The sequence below is a fragment of the Cygnus atratus genome, chromosome 2 (genome assembly GCF_013377495.2).
Source record: "Cygnus atratus isolate AKBS03 ecotype Queensland, Australia chromosome 2, CAtr_DNAZoo_HiC_assembly, whole genome shotgun sequence".
In the NCBI taxonomy this organism is placed as follows: Eukaryota; Metazoa; Chordata; class Aves; order Anseriformes; family Anatidae; genus Cygnus; species Cygnus atratus.
In genome coordinates this window covers 47283514-47300264 of record NC_066363.1, presented here as the reverse complement: position 1 = coordinate 47300264, position 16751 = coordinate 47283514, and the positions used below count along the sequence as shown (strand labels likewise).

The window sequence follows — 16751 nt, the reverse complement described above, 5'->3', positions numbered from 1 at the left end:
AATTTTTACACTACTTCATTTTATAGTGAGTTCTTCTGTCTAGCCCCTACCATCAGGAAAAAAATGTATTAGTGTTTGCCTGCTTTAATCTGAATGAGAAGAGTTTTTGACCTTTTGCTGTGCTCACTGGGCATTTTACTGGTAATTTCATTTCAATCATCAGAGCAATTTGTCAGTTTTGCGAACTTAAAGAAGAAATGTATTGAGCTTATGTTTCTTCATGGTGGACATCACCAGCAGCAGGCATGTGAGAACAGGACTGACTGTCACTATCGACTGCCCCAAGACTAGAATAGGCACGCGACTGGTGTTCCCCACTTTTTCTCCAAATGAGAAATGTTTTAAAGTCTTTAAAAGTTTGCAGTGCAAAGTTTTCAAATTCTTTGAGGGTTTTATATCATTTTTTACTGTTGTCATAAAGCTCTTTAGCATTCATATATAATTTCATCACTGTTGATTTGAGCTTTTTTAAATAGAAGTTCTGTGCATAACCTTCAGGATACTGTAAGTATCCATGTAATTAAAATCCTCTTAAGTTTTTTTTAACTCCCAGTACTACTCACTTTCAGTTTAATTTGCACTCATTTTCAGAGCAATTCTGAAACCTGTATGTGGTCTGAAGCACTGAGCAACGTGTCTACTGTCGACAGGTCTGACTCTCCATGCGCAGTGATGCAAGATGTGTAGGCTGTTATCACTCAGGAATGAGATACTGGGCTTAGAAAAAACAAACAAACAAAAAAAACAACACGACCTAATAAAACAGTCTCCTTAATAAGCATTAAGTAGTTCTGGTCAGAGAAGCAAATTGAATGTTATGTATCGTGAGGGAAAGAAGCATGTTGCTGTGCAGAAAATCATTCTGCTATGGTAATCCATCTGTGAATTTCAGGTTTCCTGTCTCAAAAAAGGTTACAGTAGAACTGCAAAAAGTGAAGTGAAAAGAGGCACGGGAGATCAAAGATCTGGAAAGGCCGCTGTAGAAGAAATTACTGTTGTGTACACTTTAATCTGGGAAGGTGATGATTGAGGGGGAAGTGTGATAACATGTAGCCATGAGAGGCTCCTAGAAGGTGAATAAGGAACAATATTGCTGCTCACTGTATCGTGTAATATGAGAACTAAAGAAAACTTTCAGTTGATATCTTAAAAACTGGCAAAAGCAGATGCAGCTTCCCGTAGGGTTAAGTTCAGCTATGGACTCTGTACAATAGGGTACTGAGTTTACTTGCATTCAGAAAAAGGGTGGACAACTTAATGGAGGAAAACTCCATTGAAATCTGTTACTGTTTGAAAGGTCTGCTTCTGGCTCAAAGTCCTAGGGCTGGAGGCTGGCGGAGCTGTTCTGTTTACCTGGCTTGGGCTTGCAGGACTTCTCCATTGCCCAGTGCTTTGGACAGGTTGTTGGTGTAGGCAGACTTTTAGTGTGAACCAAGTCAGGTTCTGCTTTATATATTGAAAACGTGTGCATGGGAACCTTTTTGTATTGTCAGTTTTTAGTTATTAGCTGAAGAAGGTTGTCTTACCACTCCTACTTCTGTATGAGAAACCAGATTATTTTTTGTGGCTTAAACTGATTGACTTATTTTCTGAAGGAATAGTATTTCTTGAATAAATTAGCAGGTTAAAAGTACACAGGACTTGTTTTGACTGTTTAGGGTAATTTTCAATCTGTGCTAATTGTTTGGTTGGATTGAAATATGTTGCTCTTAATGAGTGCATGTATTACACATAAACAGTAATTTTGAGAATTCACAAACAAATTTTCTCATAAAGTTCCTATTTAAGCTCTTATTTTTAGTTACATGTATTACAAAACATATAGTTTATTTAATAACAAGTTCTGTTTCAGTCTTTTGATTCCAGCAGGGATTACTTGTGTTGAGTGTAGGTGTTTGTCTGCATCTCTTATTGTAGCTGACTTAAGAAATGTTTCAGAAAATTCTTCTTGAAGAGAGAATTATGGAAGGTAATTTAAAATAAATAAATCAGCAAACAATGGATCTTCACCCACTTATGCCATTCCTGACTTTATAAATCTCATTATTTCCCCTCAGTTTTCTAAAACTGTTTTCAGAACTACAAAGCCATTATTGCTCAGTTTTTAAATGGAAGCAGTTCCACATTTTTGGTCGTTCTTGTTGCTTTCTCAGAATATTTTCCTATTTTCATATATAATTTGTGATATGTAGGACTAGAGTGGAGTGTTCAAAGGGTTGGATGAGCCATGGGTTTATACAGTCGGCATAGTGACCTTCTCTTTTTTTACTCTTTCTGCTTTTCCTAACATTTTTTTTGAGTTCTATTATTGAGACACCATTTGTGTGAAACCAGTTTTCTTAACCTGAGATTATTAGTTCATATATGAAGTTAAGATTTCTTCCCACCATGTGCACTACTTTATGAATATTAAATTTGAGATTTGACTTCAGATACAATCTTTCTCCTTCCATTTACACAGATTGCCCATCTAGGAGTAAGTTTCAGAGTTCTCAGTGTTTAACATAACCCATTTCTACAGGATTTGTATCACATTAAAGCTCTGTTCACTCAGTCTTTGTAGTTGGACAATCTGCACAGTTACTAGAGAAAAAATGTTTGGGAGGTGGTTGGAAATGGGTAATCGTGCTGCTTTGTAATTAGAGATTTAACTGGTATCATCTTTTTCTGGAACTGTATTCCTTGTTGCATCCTTTTCCTCCAAGACATGCAAATGGAATGTTCACCAGCGTTTGCTGGCTTTCCCCTACCTTTTAATTCAAATAATGAAGCAAAAGTAGTTAGTCTTTTGGATTGGTAGCTGGTTCCACTGAGAATCAAGTTACCAAATGAATCAAGTTACCAATCTTTTATCCTCCATTCCCCCATGATCTTTCTCCATCAGGAACTGGTAATTTTCACCTTTGCAGCACCCACATCTTGGACACATTTCATTTCATTTAGTTCTTCCCCTAGAAAAGGTTTGTAATTTTGTAGTATTCTTTTATTTATTTACACACACACACTCTTATAAGTATGACATTTTTATATATGCTAGAACTCTCAACCTCTTTGTGAGCTGATAACAGTACTCTCCATACAGGATCATGGGACGGAAAAACAGATAGATGTGCCTGACCCCATGAGGTATATTGCCAGTTGATTGTGAGCAGTGGACGAGGGAGGGAGGAGGACTATGACTTGGGGAAGCGAACTGTAGCACCATACTGCAAATGTGTGAAACATGTCACATGTGAGTGGCAATTCTTCCTAATTTGTGAGACTTTGCCAGTCTAGCATCAAATATGTCCTTTCTCAATTAGAAGTTATGGGGAAAGATCCTGATCCATAGTTACTGGAAATTTTATGCAAAATTTTAGATGAGTCATAGGAAACTAATCACGGTCAATGAAAACGTTCACCCAAAGCAATTTGTTTTTATATATATGTGTTTGTTTTTTTTCTGCAAAAGCAATATTAAAGCAAAATCTCATTCCTTTCAAACTTTGTTTGTCTGTCTGATTATGAGCAGTCTGCCAGTTTACTGTTCCTGCAAATGCAAATGTCAAGGCAGAGAGAAAGCATTTAAGAAAAAGTAGTTACTGAGGTAAAGCTGAGATGCTTACTTACAGAACAGGAGTTATTGATCTTGTGACTGGAATTTTACTGTGACATTAACGCTGCTCTGCCAGGTGACTGAGGTATATCTCCTGATTTCATCTAAATAAATATTGGTGTAAGAACGCAGCAGTTGCTGACTGTACATTTATTGACCAGCTGCATTTTGATGACTAAGGTAATAAGCTATTGTGTGCTTCACAATAAAGCTTGTAAAAGACTATCGAATGCCTGTGAATGGTTTTTGGCTGGCAAAGGTTCCATATTATGCTTCTGAACTCTGATCATTTATCTAGAAATTTGTCTGGTTTGGGTTCAGTCATGTATAGTATGTTCCTCATGTTAATGTCTTCTTGAAGGGCTCATGCTGAGGGATGATAATTAGATTTTAGAATGTCAGTCTTCCCCGAAATAAAACAATTTAAATCTTGAATGTTCTGCTTTTAACTTTGTTTTTAATTACAGTCGATTACTAATTGGATTATATATTTAATTTCTATGTATATTTTGCATTATAAAAAGGTTTTATAGGTAAATTTAAAAATCACTGCTTTGCTAAAATAGATTTATAGTCAAATACATGTAAAAAGACTAAACCTACTATGTTCCAATCTTAGTTTACCCACTGTAGCTTTCTAATTACGATTGTAAGCAGTAGCATCATCTCAGAATAAGCTGAAATTTTGTTAGTCTCTTTTTTCTCTTAGGTTTGTTTTTCTCATCCCCTGTGCATATTACAAGATTCATTTCTTGCCCCTCGGTTGCTTTGAGCAAGTAGTTCTTTACTACTCATGTGAATACAGGAAGCAAAATTGTGCCCTAGAACTGTTTTCTTTCTTTTTCATTTACTTGCTTTCAAACTCCTGCCTACCAAATAAAAGAATAATCCATTCAAACATTGTGATGCTAAATACAGTGACTGACAGTTTTCACTCTGCAGTTTGAGAAAGCTCTACATTGATCCCTGTGGCAGATAAGTCATCCACCAAACAGTGTTTACATTGCTTCTAATTTTTGCATTGTAATCTCAGGTGATTTGATATCAAGCTTGGAATTAAATTAGATTGTGTACAAGGACAAAACGTATTTCTCTGAGTTACTCTACTCGTTTGAGTAAAGTATACACCAAACAGAAAGGATGTGTACAAGGGTTGGTGGCTTCTTTCATTACTGGGGAGAGCCAAGGACTATTCTGCAAGGAGACCATTATTTCTATTAACTGTATATTGTGAAGTTCCACATTTGTTTGCCCTGCAACAAGTTCTGGAGCAGGTTTTCAATTCACTGCACGTAGCTCTACTTAGGGCTCACATCTGGATGGCACTGCGGGAGCATATTGCTGAAAGCAAACAGACTAGCAGTTTTGATGGTAACAATGGAGCCTGAGAAAACACTGGGTGCCTGAATAAGATGCCATTAAAAAGGGAGAGCGAGAGGGATGCCTAATGCAGTCCATTTAATGCAGAACTCTCCAGGGAGTGAAGTGGGGATTATGCCTGCTGCCCTTCTTATTAAAGACTGGTATAGAAGATGCTTTTGGGCGAATGGTATCTCCATAACAGGCGCTCTGTTACTCATGAATACGTTTCTAATTATATCTTAATGATCTCAGCCACAAATAGGAAAACAAAAATCTTTGTCTCTCTGAGTGGTTACCTTAGTGGCTGCAGGTTTGGCAGGGCTGAGATTATCCATCTCCTCGCACTAATCCTGGGGGACTTCATTGTGAGAAATGAGACTTGTTTATGATGGTGAATTAAATTGCTGTAAAAGGTTATTTCAACAGACAGTTGGGAAATCATAATAAAATAATTTAGTAAAAATAGGAGCTAGAGTATGCTTAATGAAACATGATTATATTTAATTTTCTTGCTATTTCTATCATTAAAGGTACATTATCCTTTCTCAGACCTCATTTGGGCTCTTTGCCACGGACCCTCTCTTAGTAGCAGACTGAAACTTGCATGTTCCATTAGGATATGAAAATGGCTAATAATACACTACTCTCCTCTCCCTGATTTTTTTTTTTATTTCATTTACCAGCTTTTCAGATATATTTCAGCTGTTTTCCTCTTTCACCCTTTTATTTCCTCTCGCATCTATTGTATATATTTATTAGTATGAATAACTATTCAGGAGGACAGGTTGAGTGAAATGAAGTAAAACACTAATATAATAACCTTAATAACTTTAAAATGATTTATTATGAGTAATTAACTCTTTTAGTTATTACTAGTACCTAACAAAGTCAATATTTTAATGAGCTCATTTAAAACATGTTTCTGTGCTATCTTAATCTACTAGTGCAATTTTTTTAATTTTTTTTTAATATTCTTTCCTTTTACAGCATAATGGAACATTGTGTAACATTGTATATGAGATAAAATTTTTGACTGGCCTCTAGTGATAATAAATGTAGTTTCTGGTGCTATTTTATGTCTCTCTCTTAGCATCAAAACGCTACTTTGATCTAAAAGTATCCAGCTCCTTTTTAGGCTCTGAGTTCATATGAGAATAAAATTACTGTTTGTTGGTAGACAGCTTGGGTAGAGCAGCAGCGTCTTCCCAACAGCGAGCTGGTCACGGTTCGGGGGGTTATCAGGACATGAGCGTGGTGTCTGAGGGTATTTCATTTGAATGTTCTATGTCATAGTTAAAATAATTTACAAGAAAATGTGTGCATGTGTATATGTAGGTATATATTATATGCATGATGCATCTTGTCTTCCTTTTAAAGCAGTAGACATAAATTCTCATATAACCATTTAATATCTGTTTACTAGTGAAAAGAGCTACATGAACAGGGAGGGAAATTCACAGCCCTGGGGCATGAAGGCACCATGTTTCCAGTGCCCCCATAGCATATCTCCTGTATTTCCAGGAGGTAACTTCCTTAACAGTGACCAAAAGCAGGAAGGTTTGTGAACGGAACCTGCACTTGGAAGAAAACGTGTATCGATGGTCGGTATATCTCTCGGTCGACTGGAAGTTATTTTTGTAACCTATACCAATTTTCAAACCTGGATCCCTGAAATTAATGTATTGAATCAATACAGTAGGCATTTAAATAGAAATGACCTGGGGGGAGAGGTGGGGAGAGTATATGAAAAAAAACGATAATGAATCATTTTTAGATTACCCTGCAAAGATGTGCATATTAAAAATGGTGTTCAACTCCTTGTTAATAACAGTAATAATAAAATGCAGAAGAACTTCCTCTGAGAAAGAAGTGGGACTTGTTTAGAAGAGTTTCCTATTCTGCTGATGTTACTCATTCTTGAATCTGTTTCTGATCTATCTTTTAATCTCTTACAAAAATGGAGTAAAGTATCAGTGAGATCATATGTAGCTGCAAGAAACATAATTCCTTTTAAGTCACGGCATCTGATGCTGGTTTAGTTGCTTAATAGGAGCAGAATTGCTATCTTTTCTTTGTATTCTTGTAGATCCGAGTTAGGACCAGATTTAAAATCCAAAATTGTACCCTTGCTCCTCCTCTTTGAAACACAGGAGCTGACTTCAGGACAACTGAGAGTTTTCAGAAGTGGTGCCCAGCTTGTGCCAGGCAAGTACACAGAGAGCTTCAGGAGCACCAGTGGGCAGCAGCTGACCCTATAGCGCTGGCTGTACCCGTACCATGACTTTTGCAAACTGTCTGCAGCCTGGCACGATTGAGATTGCCACCAGGGAGCAAGTCTCGGGCTATTCCAAAATTCATTGTGCTATGCTCTTTTTATATACTTGGTGAAGCAATTTCTGTTTTCTGCCACTTCTTCCTAGTTTATTATTCTGGGTGATGAGTACTATTAGTGCTTTATGTCTGTAACTTCTGTTTAAAAGCAGCTGCTATGTGAAAATGTGGGTGTTGTCACTCAGGTACCGTTTTAAATTGGTAAGAATAGTAATCTGTAGCACATATAAACTTATATTATTATAAATCTCATATTGCAAGTATAGGTTGATTATTATTTTTGTCATTCTTGATAGCTGTCATTTCTTTCTCCATCTTGGTTTCTTCTCATCAGTTCTGGTTCAGATGCTGTTTCAGTTTAGCATTACTGGCAAACCAGTGCCAGCTAAGGAAACAGTTATCTTCAAAAATCAGTGAATTCCAATGAATTCATGCTGTCAGTATTTTATAGAGCTAAAATGGGACTGTCACTTCGTAATATTCTGTTGAATACTACTTGAAATGCTGCCTACTAAAATAGCTTTGTCATGTTCACTTTTTCTAGGGTCACAGGTAGAAGCAAAAAAATACTAAATACAAAACAAGATGAAGACAAAGGAATAAATAAAAATTTTGGGGAAAGGAAAAGATGTTAACTCTTTATCAGACCAACAGAACTGAAGATGTATGTGCCCTTGGTTATAAACCTGCAAAACTAATTTAAAAGCAAACTGTGGAGTCTAGAAACCGCAGCAACGTCCTAGAAGAATTTAAGCAAGAAAAAAAAATCATTAACCTTGAAGTCCCCTTTTTTTAGTCTCTAGATTTCTTTATTCTTTTTAAGTTTTCATCCTAACTACCCACTGTTCCTTCTGGTAAATAGTAATAAAGCAAAATCATGCTAACCTCACACAGAATTTGATTAAAGAATAGGGTTGATGGCTTGGTAGACACTGAGTTAGGCTGATGAGTGGATTGGATCTTTGTGGGAGATTTTGGAGTAACAATAAACTTCCTTTCTGTTGTGTCTACACAACAGAAATCCATCTAATGTTTACATGGAATAAGAAACCATAGTTCCTTTTTCATTTGTTCCAGTTTAGAACTTGTCTGGCTATGAATTCAAACTGTTCCTTCAGATGTTTCCAAGTGTGCTTCTTGTTTGTCTGAGAGCAGTGAGATTTCTTTTGGCTATGAAGACTGCATTTTTTAGGTCTGGATTTCACAAATACTTGTATTTGTAAACTAACATTGAGAGATAGCAAATACTTCAAGTCTTACTCAGCTTAAATATGCATTTCAAGTCCACTCAGAGTTTTAATCAAAAGTCTAACTATGGCATGCATACAATTAGGAATGGCATCAATTCTAATCTTGCCTTCAAATTGTGAATCTTTGTCTCAGTACCATAGTTCAAGTCTGTTTGGACCATCAATTCATCCTAGCTCTTTTTATTCCTGCACCTCATATATATGACCTGGCATAAGAAGATGCATTCACCCCTGAATTCTTGAATGAGTGCCAAGATAACCCTGTGACACGTGGCGTGTGAAGTGCATTTGTGTAACATACACACTGTATCAGGGGCTGTGAATTTGCGATAGAGTTGAGAGCAGAGACAATATACCACTAATTTATAGAAGAAACTTGAGATAGTTTCCCTATAAACCCACTTCCTGTATTTCACAGAGATCCTGTATACGTCGAAAATATTTTTCATTTCCTGGATTTGTAAATATTTACTTATTTGATTATGGTGAAAGTTTGCTAATGTTTATGGTCCTAAATTAACTGATTAAAAAAAAAAAACAGACCTTTATTTGATTATGCCATCCATGATGCTTTTTTTCAGTGTTCCATCATCTGAAGATAGTAGTGCTAAAATGGAGGAGGTGCCCAGTTTGTCCCAGTTCTGTAATGACCTGCAGTGTCAGCAGGGGTGGAAGAGGCTGGTGATTTGAAAGGCAGTTGTTATAGTGTACGTGTTGGGCCAGGCAGATGATCATGGATTGTCTTCCATTGACTGAGGATATTGAAGAAAAATCATACCAAATAAAATCTCCCTGTAGTATTTCTGTGGAGTACATATGAATTTCACTCTTAATCAAATAGCTTTAGTGTTGGGGGTTGATGTTTGTTGAGTATAATGACACAAAAAGCACCATGATGATAAGTAGTTGTTTAACAATTTCTCATTTATGCTTAAGCACTGTGTTTTGCTAGATAGCTTTCACATATAGATAGCAAACAGTTTGTAATTTTTTCTGCCTTGCCTGTCTAATGCCGTAGTATGATTATAGTTTGCTTAGAGCGTAATTGCTTGTCTGTCTAAGCCCACGGCTGGAACATGAAAGAGATGCACTCTGCCTCATGCAAGAATAGTGCTGGTTGTATTTCTCTTTGGCACTTCTGCCAGTCCGTTCAATGAGGAACATTGTTAGCTCTTGCTTGTTTCCTGCCGTGTGGCTTAGTGCCTAGGTATCAACTAACAGAAGATGGTTTGCTGCTACAGGAACAACTTGAGTGTGGAGGGGCTGCGAGATGGATTTGCTAGAACATCTGCATGTAATAGTATGTCTGCTTTGAGCTGGGTGAAGTGTTGAGAGCTGATAGCCTGATTGCAGAGGATGGTGGTTTTTTTTTGTTGTTGTTTTTTTTTCTTTTTTCCTGAACACACCTCTGTGAAAATGCAAAACCACTGGAACAGGTGTCCAAGATTAACAAGATTACATTTTAAAAAAAGGCACAAAAGAGGGCACAATTACTTTATGTCACTCAGACTAGGGATTAACTACTTAGATAATCCCTAAATTCAAAATCCTAATAGAAATTAAGAAATAATTAAATTATTTAGAAGATGCCAAAATGTAATGAGACTATCATGAATCTAGTAACAGAATATTGAGCAGATGCTTCCTTTCAGTGTAACAGCTACTCATTTTTTTCAAGTTTAATGTAATTTGAATAAACTAATTATCAACATTCTCTCTCGCATTTACATATTAAGTAAATGTGAATGTGCAAAGAAAACATTCTTCGAATTAAACAGTATTTTGAGGGCAGAAGGCATACAGCAAAGGGTAAAATAAACTAAATATGTAAATATATTTTTCTTGCCACTTTTGACAGTTTGAGTATATCTCACTTCAGCCAACTAAATTCTGGTAGGGAAAAGCATCCTTCGCTCATTCAAACAGGTTCCATTTCTTTGTGTTTCTTTGTCAGCCCAGGGCTTCTCATTCAACACCTTCTTCTCCAGCACCACTGAATTTTAAGACAGTCTGTGAGAATGAAGAGTGAAATATTCAATTTCAGATTAAGGACAATAGATGATTTTCCTATTCCTTTCTACTTCCTAAGAAAAAAGTAGTTCTATTTTTTTTTTCCTGTTAAGGAAAATGTTGAGTATTTCGGTCTGGATTTTGCACACCTCAGTAGGCAATATAATCACTGGCTTAGTCTCAATTTCTGCTTTTAACTACTAATTTAGCAATTATTTAGCTATAGAGAAGGGAGGAGGTTCCAGGGAAGAAGAGACGGAGACCCATTCCTTAAAAGCTGATGATAGGAGACCAGTGTTCAAATCCTTGCACAGTTCAATTCCAGCAGAGACTTGAAACTAAAATTTTAGTGTCCCAGATGAGTGCCCTATTCTAATGCCCTGTTGTATTACCCTATTCAGCGTCTGTCTCTTTTTATGATTTTAAGCATACATCCCATTCTGAACCCTTCAAATTTTTTCTAGTCAAAAATTTTTAATGTGATCTTTTGGATAAGCCTGGTGAACCTATGTTCTCTAAATTAAAAATGTCATCAGCAAATTCCCCTAACTCATCTAAACTTCTTTCCTTGTAGTGGCAAAGAGGCTGTCATTTACATCAAAGCAAGGTCCTATGTGGAAAAAAGATGTCAGTTGATTGGTATCTGTCATTTTCTGAAGTTGTTTAAGAACTAGCTTTTAATTGATGCTGAAAATGTAAGTCTGAGAAGTGAGTATTTTGGAATGGAAATTTCTTGGTGTAATGGTTTTATTGCAGCTCTCAAGTGACTTTGCAGTTCAAACACTTCACTAATACTTGAGACTCTCCAAGGCATTTACAAATTCATGACACTAAATACAAAGTTACTGCTGTGGTGGTTTCTCTTTCTTTTAGGACTTCATTGCTTCAGAACGGGTCAGCACGAGCACTTCCAGGGTGCTGGCGTCTTCCTTAATATAAAGAAGAGTATTGCTCTGGAGTAAGATATCCTTGTAGCTTCTTTTCTGTACTCTCTCTCTCCGGGCTTGAACAGATGTTTCTTTTTAAAGGTTTTATTTACAAAGGCTAGCTTTAATGCTTAGGAGGCTAACTGCTGTAATCCTTCTTTCTAGGTAATGGGGAAAATTATGTTTTTATAGGAAAGTCCTTCAGAGTTTCTTCCCTGTGAAAGAGCCTGACTCTGCCTGCAGAGAGAGGAATCTTCTCAGGCTCCCTCTGTTGACAGTAAAGAAAATCTGCCATTGAGAATGTGTTCTTTTCCTAAGGTCTTCAGGAGAAAAAAAAAGAGAAGCTTTAAGGTGTCGTGGATGTCAGAAATTTAGGTACAATTCTGTAAGAAGAAAAATGGCATTTAATTTAAAGATTTGCTGCTGAGTCGCTTTATATTTCATCTGTAATGGTAAGATTGCATGGATGGTTATTGTGCTGCAAAACTTATCCTATCCCTTTGTCCAAAAATCAGACCAAAAAATGGTACATTAATTCACTGCATCAGACCATTAGTTTCCAGGCTTCCCTCCTGCACCCCAATCACTATTTGATTAAGTGAAAATTGGCTAAAGGAAAATCCCATGCCTGTAGGTGTGTATTTTATTTTATTTTTTGGCAGATAAGTATAAAGTAAAGTAAAAGCAGGGACAAAATGGATTTCTTGCTCTGTGCTTGGAACCCTGGTAGTTTCTGCTTAAAATATTATATGGTAATTTTAAAAATTTATCAATATCCTGAAATCTTTCTCCTTTCATCATGTGTAAAGTAGTATTGTTGACATGTCTTCGTATGGTTTTCCTCTTAATAACTTTGTCGATTGCCTACCTTTAATACTGAACAGATTTAAGCATTTTCCTCTTTCTGTAGCTTACAAAACCTCATGCTTGCTGACAGGGCAGTTTTGCCATACTTGACTTGCTACTTAAATTTTTGTTCTTGGATTAGCATGATTTATTCACCTTCCGCAAACTGAAACATGAAGGAGGAGAAGTAGTTAACCTATTAAAGAGGTGTTCAAAAATACTGTTCTTGTTCATGGCCTTTGCATGGTGTCTGTTCTTTGGCCTTCTGTTCTTCTAGGATATGAATATTGATATATATTGATATTTTCAGTTCTTAATGTTTGGTGTACTACCGAAGCACTGGCATGATCTTGACAGAAACTAGTTTTCTAAAAGCAACAAATCTCATCTTTTCATTTTACACAGACAATGTTATTTAGAGCTCTGTTTATTGTAAATATCACCTTTCCTCCTTCTGCCTCGTGAGATTCTGACCATTAGCACAGACAGAACTGCGTGCTTGTCTTCAGGATAACAAGGAACTTGGAGAAATAAAAGGGATGCAATAAATGAGTTCTGGAATAAAAAGAAAGATTGTTAGGTGTCTGGAAATCTGAACCTAGGCAAGGCAAGAGGATGTACTTGTAAATTGATGTACTTCTGAGAAATTGATATCTTCTCAAAGAAGCATCTTGTGAAATTTTGCATCACCTGTCGAAGAATAAAATCTAAGCCTGACACTATCTGTTGGCTGATACTTCACATTCTAGGTTTTTATTAGTGGCATTCTTCACTTCTTAAAAATTACTCCTGTTTCCCCTAGCTTTGCTTAAGCACTTGGTGACTAAGAATACAGATTTCCCTCTTTTTTTCTTTTTTTTCCCCCGATCTAGTATTCTAACAGTGTTCTTTGTGGAAGTTGCAAGACTCCTGATCTTCACATGTGGACTGAATATATCACTGTTGTGATCCATCCAAGAAGCACGATTATACCAGAAACAGGTTGCCAGATTATTAGTTGCTCCTTATTATATGACCATACCCAGAGGAAAATGTTTGGAAATATTAGCTCTGTTAAAACTCTGCTGTTGAACAAGGCCATATTTTGAAAGACGTGTCTGTTTTAGAATGGTTTAGATCACAAATAAGCAGGATAGTATTATGTGGGAGATCTGTGTATACACGCATTCAGTTTATGCATAACTGCCCTTTGCATCAAAAGCCGAACGATGTTTAAGACCCGATTAGACAACTATGTACACGCCTGGATTAAATCTGTTTCTCAGTGAACTTTGTCTTGTGACTGCAGAACAGTGCGTAAGCTGCTGGGAAAGGCCATTGCGAGCTGCATGCTAATAATGCTGCTTTCTACAGAACCGTTCTGCTGTTAGGGCCAGAAAAGTTTCTCTCACACGATTTCATAGATACACAGTAATACAGTTTATCAAAATAAGCTAGGTCGAATGCAATGTTAAACTGTGCTCTTGTTAGAGGTCCTTGTGAACTTCAATACTTCAGCTTATTTTATCTCAAGTACATCATGCCAATGAGCCATCAAGTAAAAGAGGCATCTTTGAGTGAATACATAGTTTGGATATGGTTCAATTCTGTAATTTTCTTCTTTCAGTGGGTTTAATGTATGAAAAATCAAACTTCCTCCTTGTTAAATTCCCTTATTTACCTACCTTGCATTCATAGGTGATATGTAAGCTTGGGAAGGAGAGCCCCTGTGCAGTTAAAGTTTAATCACTGTGATAGCACTGAATGAACAGTGTTACTGTGGAGTAGAGTGGACCTTAGGTTAAATTACAGCATATCTGAAAAAGTAGTATTTAGGGCATTTGGGTTTTGGATTCTTAGGTAAATGACTAGGAGGCAGGTATGTGGAGTCTCACAAATTGGTAACTTATTACAATTGCTATCTAATTTGTTATCTAAAATGTAATTAAAATACTGTAGTCCATCTATGTGGTTCTAATATACTAAAAGAAAGAGAAATGGTGGCTTTAGACTATAGTATCTTGCTGAGTTTCATACTCCCACCTTGCTAATTCATATCCTTTTACCTATCTGCCTTTAAAAAAAATACTCCAACTGATTTCTTTTGTTAATTTACAACCCTTCAAAATTAGAACGAAAAGTTTAATGGCCTAAATACAGTGCAGTCCTATTTGAAAAGCCTGATTTATCTTCTTTGCTTTTTTTATACTAGTATTTCCTTGTTATGCCCTTGGTATTTCATAGCTGTCCTTTTTAAGCACTGAAGCAATTAGTTTTGAGAAGGCTGATTCTTCAGGGTCCAGTGCTTTCCTGCCTTTCATTTGCCGAAGCTGTACATTTTAATGAAGTTGTTTCATCTGTGTTGCCAAACACTAGAATTTTGCCGCTTCAATTCTAATTATCTCTGCTGGCAAATGCTATGTTTTATTAAAGCTGTCAAGTGCACTGTTCATTAAATGTCCACAGTCTGTGGTGCTGTGCACACAAATTAGATCAGCTTTGCTCCTTGATAGATTATGAAGAAGTTACATATTTTTTTTTTATAGACCTTTAAAATCTAGTCTAACAGCAATCAATGATGACTTAGGTAAGTAAAGCATACCTGTAGCTTCTTGAAACCTAGTATCTTGTCATGATTCATCTATGACACATACATTAAAACTAGTAGTCCAGCTGAATATACTGCTTAATTTATTCATGAAGAGACAGTTTTGCTTATCCAAGATACCAACTAGAATTCAAGATGAAACTGTATATGTTTAGGGTAAGATAAGACTAGTTATGCATACTTGAATGTAAGCAAACTCATCAGTACTAGTCTTTCGTTAGAGGGTTGCGTAGTATAATTGATCTTCACTAAAAATGAAGATGGCTTCATTTTAGTGTTACCAACCTGGTGAATGCAAAAGATTGCTATCGTAAACAACTACCAACTTAAAATTGCATATTTCAAAAGAGAATTTTACTAGATGTTTACTTCACATATATGGGGCAGTAGCAGAAATATTGTACTTGCAGTGATAATATGAGTCAGCTCTTAGGTGGAGTTCTTTGTTTTTATTTTGTATTTTCATTGTGTGTGTCATTATTTTTGAATAACATTCGTTTATCCTGTTTAAGGTATTATGTTCTAAACATTCTTTATGAGGGTTAATAAGATATTGTGGTGATACCCTAACAGAGGAGCATGTTGATCTTTTGAAAAAATGTTTTTCTTACTCTTCAGCTATCTGCAAGCAATAACTTCAAATTTATATTTAGTATTATGGCTTTATGGTATATCCTTTCTGTATTGGTTGTTTTATCTTCTGAAGAATGTAGTGTTTATTCTTTCCAACATAGCTTTTAAATTTATCAGGCTGTATTTTAAACCTTTGCAAGAACAGATATTTATTGTACTCTTCACAGAAGTCATAAATGACATCTCAAAGTGCTATGTAAAATGAATAGAACTTTGGAGATCTCAGATATATTCCTTTAGGGTCTGAGAGGAAACTACAGTCCTTCAAAAGGCTATGAGCCACTCTACCTCATCGCTTCTTATGATCCAGTTTAAAAAGTTAGAGTGGAAGTAGAAAATTCTTACAGCCTTAAGTTGAATAGAAGGTCATGTATGTTTATATATTTCTTCATCTGTTAATGTATTACACTTTATCAAGTATGTTTTATGGTATTTGCAGGAAATAATAGCATTTAATTTTAGTTTTGGAGTCTGGACACAGAAATTAATGCTCTTAAAGCAAACATGAGCCTCTGTTTGTCAAAACATTCCTTTAACAGTTAAATATTTAAAGGAAAACATCAGTTTTTCACAGAGCATGGCCCTTTATACCATGGCAATAGAGCATTTTCTGAAAAGACATTGAATATGCACTTCACAGTATCGTAAATTTCATCAGACTAGGAAAGAAATAAAACTCAGGAGTGCCTTGCATGAGAATTTCTTGCAACCATTAGTACGATGATCATAGGTAGGGATTAAAATAACGTGGCTTTTCCTAAATGCTGGTGCTGGCCCAACATAGAAAGCAGCTTATAAACTAGAGATATCACTCTGAGTGTCATTCATAGGTAGTGAATCCTTGGAAGAATTGTAAAACATGTTATTTGTGATTGCTGCTGGCTGACAGTTGATCAGTCTAATTCTGCACCAGCTGTGGCGTTTAGACGATCAATAAGATTTTCCCAAAGAAGGATAGATTGCCGCTGCTGTTTTCAAGAATACACCTGAGACAGAAGGTTGTAAATACCTGAGCAGAGAGATGCTGGGAAAAAACAAACAAACAAACGAAAATGTTCCTGGCCACTGGCACTAGTCTCCTAAAGGAAATTTCAATAGGAGGGTTCCTTCAACTCTATTCAGGGGCTGAAGTAATTTTTGTCATCAGAAATACTTCACCCAACTTCAGAACAATAATTTTTTGTCTTGTTCAACTTCAAATTTAACTTTTT

At 36.2% G+C, this 16751-nt stretch overlaps 1 protein-coding gene across 9 annotated transcripts in view; it reads left to right on the top strand.

The window, feature by feature from the left end:
- Positions 1-16751, top strand: part of ULK4 (unc-51 like kinase 4) — a 242747-nt gene that overhangs the window by 131696 nt on the left and 94300 nt on the right. The gene's annotated exons all lie outside the window — the stretch shown is intronic.